Here is a 14,746-nt window from a genome sequence, read left to right on the forward strand (position 1 = left end):
TTTTATTAACTGTTTCTGAATTATGATTGCACAAAGTATTGTTGTAACATATTTTTATCATTGGACGGGTTCTTTTGCATTATTTGGTAAAATTAATGTCAAATCCAGTCCATGTAACTATAATGAATTAGTTTATTTTTTCCTTGACGTTTTTTTCACGCTAATTTCACTTCTAGCCCTATCAGTATTCGAACAGAAATTCTGAGACTAATGGTATGCTTAACTCGCAAATAAAATTACTTGTAAAATTTCTTCTCACTAATAGATCGATAGAAAACACACTACCTCACTTACTGCTTAGCTTACTAACTGATTCACAGAATCCAATAACTCACTGAGTAGCACTGAACTGATTAACTCATTGATTGCTTATTGCTTCACTTATTCTCTTATTTATAATGTACACCCTTTTCCACATACCACTAGAATCTTCTCCATTATTATATCATAATGAATGTTCTAGATACTGCATCATTATAATAATTACTAGCTTTCTCTTGCAAATATCTAAATTAAAATAGTAAAAATAAAATTTACAACGCTGTTAACCTTCTATAGATGCGTACTTTGCATTGTCTTTTGGATATACCTTATTAAAACTGATCAGAAAGGTGGCATTATATTCATCTATTTTTCTTTAGTTCATCAATTATTACAAAAGTAATATTCAGGAGAGTTTTCAAAGTCTCATATAATAATGGCTGCTGAATTTCCAATTGTTCTTAGGTACTCTTTTATGTTTGTATTAAAGAAATGTAAAATTTTTCCGATCATTAATTTCTATCGACAATACTAGTAAGTAAATATATTATCGCCTTGAATTTCGTGTCAATAGTGTGAACAAAAATTTGAATTTATAGCTACGTTTAACCTACAGCTATTAATTACTGGTTTGCATACATAAATAAATGTATGTGTGTGTGCAGGTGCTACTTGTTTTTAGTTTGAAGAAGAGTAAGAATGTCTTTTGATGTTCAATTGTAATCGTGTTTCCTGAAAAATATATAGTAGTTCCTCACACAGTAAATAATAATAACAATATCCTGATTTGCACGTGAAGAAATGATTGGATAAGTATTCACTTATATTTTGTTTTCAAGTGAAAATACAGTTTCAGGCCAACAGTATTCAAACGTAATCTACAGTGACAACTAACTTCGCGATTTGCACCTTCTGTATACGTGTACTCGAGTATAATCATACTGCCTCTACTCCGACGTCTAGCGGAAGGCATGTTCAGTAGGGAAGTTCCTTTCGACAAGTCGCGTACAAACAGTCTCAAGCACAGACTTTATAGCAATAAAAAATCACGCGTAAATATATTTTAAAAGTCAGGCAACACGGAAATCATGTGAATAAGTTAGGAATTCAGAACTGCAAATTATCCAGGACTTTACACACAGAGAAGATAATAAACTTAAAGTAAGCTTAAATTATATTATTATTTTAATAGATAATATATCTCTAGTTTCTGTGTGTCTTATTTATGTTTGTGTATATATTATATTACTGTATATATCTTTTTACGGCCTTAGCGACAAACGTCATTAAAGTCTAATACAAAACGACTATGCGGAGAAGGCATCGTTACCTCGATGCTCTGCGTCTCGTGCCCAAAGAATTAGGCCTAACGTGTGTACCATTTCCGGAATAAAACGAACTCACAACCTATCAAAAGGTTAAATCTTAATTTCAATTATTGTTAACTACATTGTATTTAACAGATATAAAAACAGATTTATCCGTGTGAATTATTAAGATGTGTACGAATGTATACTTAGTTTTCGTGTTAAACCTTCTGCAATGCTTTAAAGATTAAAATATTAATATATTTAATGCCAATATATTTATTTGCTACATATTTCAAGTAGTTGTGTTTAAAGATGTGTCTAGCAAAAATGCGAATCTGTTATGTTTCACAAGTTAAATTACAAAATGTATATTACGTCTTGTTAAACATGCAAATTTTACTCTAGTTCTGAGTTGTGTTAACATTTCTATTTCGGTACTGAATAAATAATTGAATACAGAGACTCAAAATTTCTAGTTCAATAATGTGACTGCAAGAAACGTGATTTTATCGAATGTTAAATATACGTACTACTTTGTGGAAATGCAACATTTTAACATATTCCACTAAAAGCTAATTTCACTGATTAAGTTTTTAGTTTGTATAAGTCATTAGTTTCTATTGGTTTTGCTGAGCACATATTGTAAGCTTAAATTAGTTTTGGATATTTCTATAGAACTATGACATTCATATGGAAAATAATATGAGCAATCAAAGGAAGATTGGATTTATGTTTCTGGGAAAAGTTATGCTATGTAGTGATAATATACCGTTAGTTCGATTTGAATGTAAAAGAGAATATGTCATTGGAATTACAATGCTCGTAAAGTAAAAGAACAAACACTTTCAACCTTCATAACTCCAGTCATGTAACTTTACAATGTTTTATGAACGTAAGATGATATAGGCTATATTTGTCTTACAATAACAGTTACAATGCGTTATGAATGTAAGGTGTTATAGACTGTATTTGTCTTACAATATTAGTAACAATACTATATGAACGCGAGATGATAATATATAGACCAGCGTTTCTCAAATTCAGGGCCTCAGACTCCCACGGGTTTGCGAAGGTACTCCAGGAGGTCCGCGAGTCATGCCCGAAATTTCATGAAAATATTTTTAAGAATATGATTTATAGAATAATAACAATATTTTTCGTAAAATTAAATTTATATGAATTAAAATATTTAATTTTCGAATAAAACTCCTTTTGTATAGGGAACCTTTTTTTTTTCAAGACAAGAAACAAAGATAGGTTTGGGGGCCACGAAAAAATTATAAATTAAAAGGATCCTCAGATTACTAAAGTTTGAGAACCGCTAATATAGGCTGTATTTGTCGTACAGTATTTGTTTCGATGGTATTGTTATACTAGTTATAGGCTGATAAAAAAATATGGAATTCGTAATACTACTCCTTCTGTAGATTCTGTGGAAAGATGTAATTCAAGACATGCATGTATTTGTGTCGTATGTTCTATATAATTTCTTCTACATTTGGAAAAGCACTGTATGTGTATTGAAATTAATACGTTTTATCTGTAAAGCTTATTGCTTCATAATGGAGGTCAACAGGGGAGTTTTGCTTGTAAACACGGTCCAGACTAAGTCACTACAGGTCATTTGTGTATGATTTTACACTTACAAGGAGATGGTGTGATTCATTTACTTTTCTGGCACCTGAAGGGTTAATTAGGAACATATCAGTGTGCAGCTGTACCAAACAAACACGAGGTAGTAGGTTTACATACATTGCTTTTTAATATACTTCTGTTGTTTTGTTCTGTCTAAAAAGTAATTACTACTTTATTCGCCTCTTGTGTTGGAATAAATAAATCAAAGTATTTTTTGAACTCAAAAGTAAATATTTCACGATTGGAAATCAGAAGGTTTTTAATTCTGGAGAACTTGAATAACGTCACGCTTTCGAATTTTGGAAGTACATTTCCTATCATCAACGTTGCATATTTTAGATTAGGTTTCTATATGACCAATAAACTGTCCTCAGACCCGTTCTGACGTAATGAATGTCACTATCACTGTTTGTTTTACGGGTTCTTTTTTTTAATTAAGCTAATCATACTTTATATGGTCTATATATTGTGTCAGAGAATACAGAATAATTAATTACAAATTAAAATTTTAATTTTATCTGATAAGTACTAACAATGAATAACTTATTGTGAAACATTATTATTAAAAATATCACGTTATCAGTTATATACACTATTACTCTGTGTGTCTGCCAAACGTACATGCAACGCTTGTCCATGGTGGATATGTTATAGCATTTATGATTTATTAGGGTATTCTTCAGTGTGTGAGATAAATCTGTGGACGTTGGTCAATCTTGTTTTAAACCTCTGTTTTTCGGAGCCGGGTTCGATGCCGTCCCATACCACCAATATCCCCTCCTTTCACACACACACCACGCATTAAGTTCTTGGATTTATATAAGAGTGGCAGTCAATCCATTGGATAAGTTAGTGTAATTTTGAAGAAAAATACTTAGAAAGAAAGCTAAAGAATCTATTTTCATAAAATTAAAAGAAATTCATTGTGCACTTTATACTTTTATGGGAAGTATAGATTAAGTTGAAAAGAATACTATGACTCTAAAATTCACAAATTTAATTGCAGTATTACAGACGTCCTTAAATAATTTGCCTTTCTGATGCTTTTTAAGTAATCAATTCAAACGTTCTGACTGATAAAAAATTAATTATTTCAAACCTGTGATAATTTTACCTACACGTCTACTGTTATCTGTTAAAGTAGCGCGTTATGATAGGTTACGTATACACCTGCTTTCACAAGTTAAAGTGGTGGTGAATTTTTGATACGTTGCCTGCGCTCTTTCTGTCTTGTTTTGAATAAAGTTACCTGTACTTCACCTGCGAGACTTGTTAAAGTAGAGTGCTGTCTTTCTGATAATTAGCCGCACAGCTGCCATTACAATTCAATGCTTTCCTTTGTAGACGAGACATCTGCATACCTGATATGTCATGTTAAGCGGATGTTTTAATTTTTTGAAAATGTTTCTTCACACGTGCCGTACTAAACTGACAGGAGGCCATTCAGCCCATCGAGGCCACCGTATACTAAAAACAAAACAGGAAATGTTTTCTTTGTTGCTAGTTCAGTTTAAGCCACGAAGGTAGCTTCGCGCTTTAGGCTTGTAATCGGATGGTTGCAAGTTCGAATCTGTTTCAGTCTCCCCAGCTGTATGATGGGTACTAGCTGTTAGCTGGGGGTTAACCTGCGATGGACTAGCATCCTGTCCAGGGGAAATGTGTCACCATTCTCATCTGCTTGTGCCAATTAAGCGGGAGCTCAGCGCCGGATCCTATGTGCCACTTCAGCATGAGAGGGGTTTGATTTTTTGGCTTCCAAGCCACATTTTAAGATATGTTAAACTAATTACACAAACCACATCATTTGTGAAAATATTCTACAAGTCCTAACTAAAAGCAATTGTAAAATAAGTTTCTTTCCAAGCTTCCAAAGCTAAACCACATAATTTCTAATTCTCAAGTTTGTATTTCTAACCTTTTCATTTCACCGCCCCAACAATGAATAAGACTCACCATTTTTAATACCTAGTACAACCCTTTCCTATTTCTTCAGAGGATAAACAAGTCTAAAACCCTCAACATCTTCTCACGGTTTTAATAATCTAAACCAGCTACTATTCGAGTAGACTGCCTTTACATTCTTCCAATGGGCTAAACTTCTTTAGGATAAATCTCACCATAGCCAGGAGCTCTATTTTCTAAGTTTATTGTTATCATTTTAAGTGCTAGTATTTCAACAGAAATAAAATTTAAGATAGAAATCCTTCCACCTTAAAAGAAATTGATCAGTTTGGGAATGTTTTTGTCACGGTCACCATAAAAGTATTAATAAAATGTTGTTTAATTACTTATATTTGTTTCCATAATAAGAATCCTTGAAAATCTCGGAACTCTTGATTCTGTTTTTGCAACTGACATAAGTGCCCAAATAACTTTCTTCTTATTGCAAGCCGAGCGGTTTTCATTTGTTTTAAGTTTGATTCCTTTGTTCATAATAATTTCGCAATAATAGACTAGAGAGAAGGCAGCTAATTAACAGCACCCGCCCCCAACAAGGCTACTCTAATCGAATATGGGTTTCGTCCATTATTCTTATAATGTAATCAGTGGCCCAAAGTGCAGAGAGCGTTTTAACGAGAACGAGACGAGAACCAAGGACCATCGGATTCACAGTCTGGCACAATAATTACTAAGTTACGCCCATACCGATGAAAACAGGCTACTAGACAATTTATTCATCTTATGTCTTCCAAAATCATGACATACATTTCGTCAAGGTCAAACAAGGTCGCTACTATTTGAGTTCAGATAGTCCTGAATAATCATTTAGAACTTTCCCAGAAACTTTATTTCCCAACACGGGGAAATGGAGTACATCGAATGTTAACATCTTGTCTCTAACCTTAAACCAGTTTACTTGATCATATTAATGCTTTGTTTAACCCTTGCACCTTGGTTGAAACTTTTGTGTTTGCACCTAACACTCGGAAAAACTGCGTTACTCGTATCATGAACCATGATAGTGGTTCATAATAGGGATCATCCAGGAATTTCACAAAAATTCTAATAGAACATACGGGCAAAAACCATCTTAAAAGGCACACTTGTTCTTGAAGCAACCACCAAGACTTTTAATCTCAATTGCTAAAGCTCTTAAAATATTGATAATACCAAAAAAAAATATTTTCGAATTGTTAGACAAAATTCACCCATTTGTTCTTCATATTATTATTCTTGTTCTACAAGCCCACAGAGAAAACGGCTATGAATATTTTATTCAAACCTGGACAAACTTACTAAAAAAATCTCCGACACAGTCATATGACTATTTTTATGTTGATTCTTGAAAGAGAATGAAAGATTTGATCAGTTTTTTAATTGCTACTGGCCAAGTTTCTCTTCGACGTCATTCAAGCACCGAAGCCTACAGCAAAAACGACTAGGTATACTGCGTCAAAATCTATGCACAGCTACCAAACAAACTCCTACGAAGTTTGTAGGGTTATTTTTAAGTTGATTCTTGAAAGTCGAGCTTTCCAGCCTCTGAAGTTTTCTGAGTTCTTCGAAGCCATTCAAACATCGCAGAAATGTAAAAATGTAGCACCGTTATACTAATCGGAAATGCTTCTTTTTATTAGAGTAAACAGTGTGTACATTTATAACAGTGTCTCCAACGTTCTTATTATTGATTATAGTTTTACAAGCCACTGTAGAAAAACGGCTACGAATATTTTACTAAAACCTGGTTGAATGCAGTATTGAGTATGTCACTTTCCACCATTGAGAAACATCCAGTGGTTTACTAATGCGTATTAATTGGAAAATAATTTGTGCAACTTAAAGCGCATTAATTGGAAATTGTCACGTTAGGATTCATCATTTCACGAATTCGCTGTTGTACTTTGTTTCTACGTAGTTTTTTGTGACGATCCCTATCCTCCTTTTTAAATAAGCAATTTTTAATTATCTTGTCTGGTTAATAACTCTTCAGATTCTGACATTATCTTCAACACGCACCGAAAATTTATACTTTATAATTCTTATCACTGACTATTTTTTACTCTCTAAAAATTTATAGATCAAAGCTACCGAGCAATGAGTAAAATCCGGAATACCGTAATATTTGCCCAGCATGTTGGGGGATAATGTTATCGTAACATGTTGATTCTGAACAACGGAATATTATTGAGTACCCTTTATGCTACATTATATATATTTTATATATATATAATATATATTATTTTTTTTATAGTAAAAAAAATAAACATGAATGTGTATTTCCAGCTGAGTTTTAAAAGTTCTTATCAAGTTTCTTAAGTGAATGATCTTATTATTATAAAACATTATTCAATGTTTTGTTTTTATCTACATGTTAAAATGTATATAGCAGATTAACGTGAGACTGTACGTAATTCTTACCTATAACTAACCTGGCGCATTAATTAGTTCCAATAAGATTTCTATTAATATTATTTTTCCATTCAATATCAAAGGTGTATTGAAGAAATTCTTATACGTACGCAGATACCTGTAGAAGTTAAACGTCATATAAATGGCAGTGAATGTTTTAAAGTTTGGTCCAGTTCAATTTAATGTCTGTAACTCTGAGAGAATCAAAATGTTATAAAAAATACAAGAAAAACAACAAATTTTAAAAGGTACGAGCAAGGAACTATATATGTCAAGAAAAAAGTTTTGTCTTCACTATTCATGAATTAAAATCATTGTTAGCACCATACTTTTTAATCATACATTAATACCAAAAATATACACCAAGCTATTAATAATGATACTTTTATGTTCTTAATTTTACTGCTTCTTGCCCTTAGCCTTTATCAGTTTGCAATATAAAGTTTGTCAATAACATTATGCAATTAAAAGATTCGATATCTATCAGTAAATTAAAGTTTAAATATGGTATACATGTTCTAATTTTATTTGTTTTTATTATTTCCAGGTACAATGTAGTTGAAAGCTGCATTATTTACTTTAAAACCGCTGACTAGTTAAAAATAGTCTTCGTGATATTATTTTGTTTAATTTGTCACGTTTTCCTTTCTCCACATCAGTCTCTAAACCTTTATTTAATAGTTCAAAAAAGTACAGGAGTGCTACGTGTAAGCGTGTCTGAAAGACCATTATGAAGCTAGTTCTTGAAATAATCGTGAAATTTCTTGATAAACCTGCACGACTATATATCATGTTACGGCTTACAAAAAAAACAAGTCTCGTATAAAATTAAAAGGTTTCTCACCTACCATATTAACTTTCATGCGTTTGTTTTGGTGTGGAACGAAATTCGAAAATAACTGTTCAGTTACTATAACTTTCAAAATCGAAGTCGTTTTATTAAGTCTAAGATAATTCAGGAAAAATTAAAGTTCGATACAGGAGCTCCAAATGTATGTAATATGTCTTCTGTGGTTGGCTGGGAAGCCATACTTTTTCAAAAACAAAACTCAGATTTTACAAGCTTACACCATATCTTTCTAATAGATGGACTTTAAGATTTTAGATAAATGTTAAATATCTTTCTAACAGATGGACTTTAAGATTTTTAAATAAATGTTAAATATCTTTCTAACAGATGGACTTTAAGATTTTAGATAAATGTTAAATATCTTTCTAACAGATGGACTTGAAGATTTTTAAATAAATGTTAAATATCTTTCTAACAGATGGACTTTAGGATTTTTAAATAAATGTTAAATATCTTTCTAACAGATGGACTTTAAGATTTTAAATAAATGTTAAATTTCCTTCTAACAGATGGACTTTAAGATTTTCTTCTTTCTGAAAACTGTGAGATAAAGATGCGGTATATCATTCATCACAAATAATTAATTTTATTAGTTTATAGATACAGGAAATTATATTTGTATTTTCAACCTGGGTCAACAAACATCTCATTGACATTTTGTGCTATATGACTTTCGAAACACCTACACAGTTAAACCATCAGACTTGAATCTCTCTTTCACTGGTTTCTTTTAATCTTCTTCGTGATTTATTTAGATTTCACTTTAGTACTTTTAAACATATTTTCTAACATGAATACAGCTTTTAAAAGCTATGAATTCTTGAGTTCATCCCTGTGATTTCTTTGAAATATTTAATTCAGCTACTTGACTTAAGGTTACGACTCCTTGAATGCTGGGACTAACTTAAGAATTAGACGCCACTTTGAAAGTGTCTTTTTTGTTGCTCTGTATTTAGACAGCGCCAACTTTAGAATTATGTCTACACATAATATTCGCGCTTGCAGTTTTACTTATACTTTTGGCATAATATACATAGGCTCGTGTATATTGGTCTCTCTTTTTTTTTCCTCGCAACTTAAAAAACAACTTAATTGGCACATCATCATTTCACCATATTAGGTTTATCACTGAGGTTATGAGGCTGTCGTGAAGACATAAGATTTTATTATTTTCTAAGCCATTATAGCATGGCCGTACCAAGTATAGACTGATATATTACAACGCAAGAAGTAAAGCCTTGTGAAAGTTTTGAACTCTAAATAGTTCTATATTTAGATTTAGAAATGCTTGTAAGTCCGTTCAAGTGTTTTAACTAATTTCAAGTAGTGATATGCTAGACTAATTAAGTATTATTATTCTCCATAACAAGAATAAAGTTTCGATTAACTATTACGCTATCGAAATGCACTTTGCACTACGCAGGATTTCCTAAACCAACTTTGATAAATTCATACTAAATGTTGTTGTTGTTTTGTTTTGTTTTTTTTCAAAGAATTAACAATTGAAGTATCAACATTTTTTTGGTAATACTTCTGTATCTAAAGTTCAAAATTCTGAGTTGAAGACTTGTTGTGAAGGCGTTATGTTTGTTTTTGTTGTTGTTGTTTCGGGAATACGCAAAAGATTTTCGGTAGTTTTCATTTTTTTCGCTTGATTTACCCTTATTCTATCATTTTCACCTACAGCATTTAAACTACACTTTCTTGCAGGCATTATGTGTTAGATCGATATTTGAAAAACTTTTACTCGGTCAAACAAACAAACTCACATAGCCGTAACTTTATTTAATAAAACTACACGTAAAGTAAACAATAAAGTGTAGTAATGGTATTTATAATAGTGTACAGAGTATGAAACAGTTATGAGCGTTCAATGTATGACACGGTTTTATGAGTTAAAACAAAGAAACTCACAAAAACAAAGAACAAAACCCGTACTAACGAAAAAAGTTACTAAAAGGTGTTAATATCATTTCTATGAAACGAGCCGAAGCTAAACTATTGGAAAGTAAAGTAAATGTAATGTTGTAATGAAGGCAATCATAATGTGCAGAAATGTCTGAATGTGTGTTCACCAAGTGATAAGCATATGGTTTTGAAAGAATAGCGCATGCGTATTTTAGACCTAAATAAGTCAGAAAAGCCCATAGCAATTGTACTTAGTGTAATGTTATTTTTTAGGAAATTACACGCGGGTTAAGTGCTGTTTGAGTGAAATACTTTGCAAATAAAAAAAACTAAAGTTGAGATAGAAGCCAGTTGTTACGTGACGACAATGACAATGTGCTATCGTGTTCCATACTCGTTGCATTGAAAAGTTTGACTGAACAGAAAAACAGGTAAGGTGATTCTGAATTGAAACGTCTATATGCAATCCGGACTCCTCAGACAAAGGCCTTTCTAACGATATGAGATTTGTAGCGTTTGATCGTAAAATATGCAGACAAGATCTATATAGATTATAGACTGAATTGAAACGTCTATTTCAATCCGGACTCCTCAGACAAAGGCCTTTCTAACGATATGAGATTTGTAGCGTTTGATCGAGAAATATGCAGACAAGATTTATATAGATTATAGACTGAATTGTTTGAAAGAGGCTCGGCATAGCCAGGTGGTTAGGGAGCCCGAATCGCAATCTGCGGGTCGCGGACTCGAATCCCCGTCCCACTAAACATGCTCGCCCTTTCAGCCGTGGGGGCGTTATAATGTTACGGTTAAACCCACTATTCGTTAGTAAAAGAGTGGCCCAAGAGTTGGTGGTGGATGGCCTTCCCTCTAGTCTTACACTGCTAAATTGGGGACGACTAGCGCAGATTAGCCCTCGTGTAGCTTTGCGCGAAATTCAAAACAAACAATTGTTTGAAAGACATTTAGGTTGAGGGATGTTTTCCTCAGAAAGATCCAAAGGCGCCATCTATTTGTTTAAAATCGATGTCTTACCTCTCATTAATAGATCAGAATGCTATGTCCAAATAAGTTCAATTAAAAAGGAAGATAAACCCCATTTTGGAGCATGTCGAAACGTCGATTAAAACAAGTTCACACTAATAGATGAAGATCGTTTTAGAGCAATATGAAACGTCATTTAAGACAGGTTCAAACTGATAGATCAGCTCGTTTTAAGGCATCTCGAAATATCGTCAAAAAAGTTTAAACTGCTAGATTTGTTTTAAAGTTTGTTTAAACGTCGTCTGAAACAAGTTAAAACAGTTGGATGAAGCTCGTTTTAGGGTAGAACAAAACATCCTATAAAATAAGTTCAAACAAATTAGAACAGATGGATAGAGCTTTGTTTAAAATTAAAGTAGGTCGAAACGTCGTCTAAAACAAGTCCAAACTGATATATGAAATTCGTTTTAGAGCCTGTCGAAACGTCCTTTAAAACAAGATAAAACAGACAGATGAAGTTAGTTTTATAGTTGGTCGAAATATCATCTACAAACAAAAAAACTTAAACAGGTGGATGAAATCCATTTACAGCAAGCCAACGAGTCGTGTACAAAAAAGCTCAAGCAGGCACAGTAAGTTGAAACATTGTATAGAAATAAACTTAAACAGGTGGATGAAACTCATTTTAGAATAAGTCGAATCGTCGTCGTTTCCAAGGAAACTCTCAAAGATTAATGAATACAGCTACATGTTCTAATATTTCGTTATTGATTAACGTATTATAGAGATCTACACAAAGATTGCAAAGTAATTATTTTAATCATTTATTTTAATTGTAATAACTATGTACATTTGATGCCTCACTTGAACAACTTTGGTTTCATTGATTTCCTCTGTTAATTCTATACACTTGGAAACTGATAATCTGTGTACTTGAGCTGTAATGTTACAGATACAGAGTCATAGATATGTAATTCCACAACTCAATAACTACATATATGGTTGCAAAGTTACAATATAGTAGAAATGTTGTCAAGATTCCAATCAAACAATTTTTATCGAGATTTAGAGGTTTATTTAAGTTAACCTTTCAACACACTCATGCTTTCACTCTAACAATATGTTCAAGCATCTTTGAAGTAACTAAGTCATCATTAGTTGTGTGAATATCTTCAGTTGATTTTGTTCTGTTTTTAAACATCCTTGAGTTGTAACTGCACAAGTAAATATAAAACTTTTCAAAAAAGGAAGTAAATCTAGGAATGGCTAATATCCATCTGTCAAAAACAATGCAAACAAGAAAGTAGGGATGGAAAATGTGACTCAGTCATTACATAGATATTGTTATGAAAGGAAACACCGTATAGTGGTGTAAAGTTCTGATGACCTATTGAGGAGATATTTAAAATACCATTTCGATGAACAATCCGAGCCATCCCTACATAGGCAGTGCTACCGCCTACTTGATGATCTGTTAGATGTGTTTATTGTCAGTTGATGTTTTTTTCTCTCTCTTTTTTATTTTTTGCTAGAATCTGGAACATACAAATATGCCTCACCCTAGTATCTTATAATCATTAAATCTCTTATCTTATCTTGAGACACAAAAACAACTTATCCTAGAACCTGCCCCCCTCCCAAGTGGCACAGCGGTATGTCTGCGGACTTACAACGCTAGAATCCGGGTTTCGATACCCGTGGTGGCAGAGCACAGATAGCCCATTGTGTAGCTTTGTGCTTAATTACAAACAAACAAACCCAGAACCTGGAAAGCATGTACAGATCTACTGTTATCTAAAACTTGGAAAATGCGGTTATACCCATTTATATTATTTTTTTTACGAAAAATAGAAATTACTTACCTTATTAGAAAAGCTGGGAAGCACAAAAACTTGTACCCTGCAATCTGGGAAAGTAGATCTTGTCCTATAATTTTGAAAACACGTTTTTCTTATCGTTTTTATTGGTAACCTATAAAGGAATTCTCTTTCAAGGCTGTTATAAAACAAAATGTTCGGTAAAGAACTATTTATCGGTGACTGAGTTCCTAGATTCTGACCCCTGATGACTGAAGAAAATAACAATCAGTCTGTTTTCTACGGAATTTGGGCTACCATGGATAAATAAATCATCCTCAGCTTTGAAATCAGTGGTAGTTACTTGAAAAGTTTAACTATCGAACTCGGTTAAATGAGACTATTTACTTCCTGAAACCAATCAACTCCAGTCTCCAAAGGACTCGCTAAAGACCATTGGACGATATTTCTATGAATTTTAATGCGTATTCAACACACGAATCTGAGAGAAGGGATATTTTAAAGCATTACAACTGTACTATTCGAAAATTAATTTGTCACTCTTACTTTCTTTAACTTGATATATTTGTTTTTAAGAGAAAGTGTGGTATTTGTGGACAGGAAGGTAAGTTTCTTAACCTAGTTGTAATAAACCTTCATTTTTTTTATAATTCTACTGTCATAAATTTCGTATTCTGTGAGGATTGTTGAAGATTCTTTAACCACATGTCAGTAGCTGGGTTAAAGTGGACATGTCGCAGGGATCGAATCCCCCATTTTTAGCTTTATAATTCATCAAGCTTACTGCTGAGCCACTGGCGGACTCTCCTGGATAGGGAAGGTGCTTTTTTCATCCACTTATTATCAACAATGAATGTTATCATTACATAAGTTGTTCTGTCATTGAACCGAACCAAAGTATGTGATAAATTTAATATTGTGTTCCACGCAGCATCGAAAGTTTGGGTACCCCGCTGGGATAGCGGTAAGTCTAAGGACTTACAACGCAAAAATCCGGGGTTCGATTCCCCGCGGTGAACACAGTAAATAGTCCAGTGTGGTCTTGCTATAAAACTAACAAAAACGAAATTTTGGTTAGGAGTGTTTTTTACTACATTTTATGTTCATGTTAAAATCAGAGATTGTCTGATTTTTTACGTTAGTTGCAAAGACGTGCTACGTCAAAAGTATTACACACTGCTTTTAATACATTTATTTTATATTATAAAACTGTATAAAACTGGTATCTTGAAAAAAAAAATTAGTTAATGCATTTAATGGCAATTATTGTTGTGTGAAACCATGAAAGTGAATATTTGTACTTCCTTGAGCATTTCATCTTTAGTGCATTACTATTACACTAATAAATAGTTGATGCGATCTCGGTCCATTTTCCTAACTTAATTTAATGTTTCTTAATTTAATCGATTTAACATAATTAGAAAAACAACCAAGAAGCGAACTTTGCTAAGAGAAATCGTTAAAAATGATATGTTTATCTAAACATGACAAAAAATACCGTAGTTATTGCATGTCTTTCAGATTCCATGCGATGACTAAAGAATATTATGATAACAACGAATACAAGGCCCACCAGTGGCACAGCGGTATGTCTGCGGACTTACAACGCTAGAAACCGAGCTTCGATACCC

At 32.7% G+C, this 14,746-nt stretch overlaps 1 protein-coding gene across 1 annotated transcript in view; it reads left to right on the top strand.

Moving 5' to 3' along the window:
• The first annotated feature begins 1,267 nt into the window (after window positions 1–1,267).
• Window positions 1,268–14,746, top strand: part of LOC106457215 (ecdysone-induced protein 74EF-like) — a 133,017-nt gene continuing 119,538 nt past the window's right edge. Inside the window, exon 1 of the mRNA XM_022383052.1 lies at window positions 1,268–1,422. The gene's annotated coding sequence lies outside the window, so the exon portion shown is untranslated. The remainder of the gene's footprint in view (window positions 1,423–14,746) is intronic.

Source organism: Limulus polyphemus, unplaced genomic scaffold, assembly GCF_000517525.1.
Source record: "Limulus polyphemus unplaced genomic scaffold, Limulus_polyphemus-2.1.2 Scaffold304, whole genome shotgun sequence".
Taxonomy (NCBI): domain Eukaryota; kingdom Metazoa; phylum Arthropoda; class Merostomata; order Xiphosura; family Limulidae; genus Limulus; species Limulus polyphemus.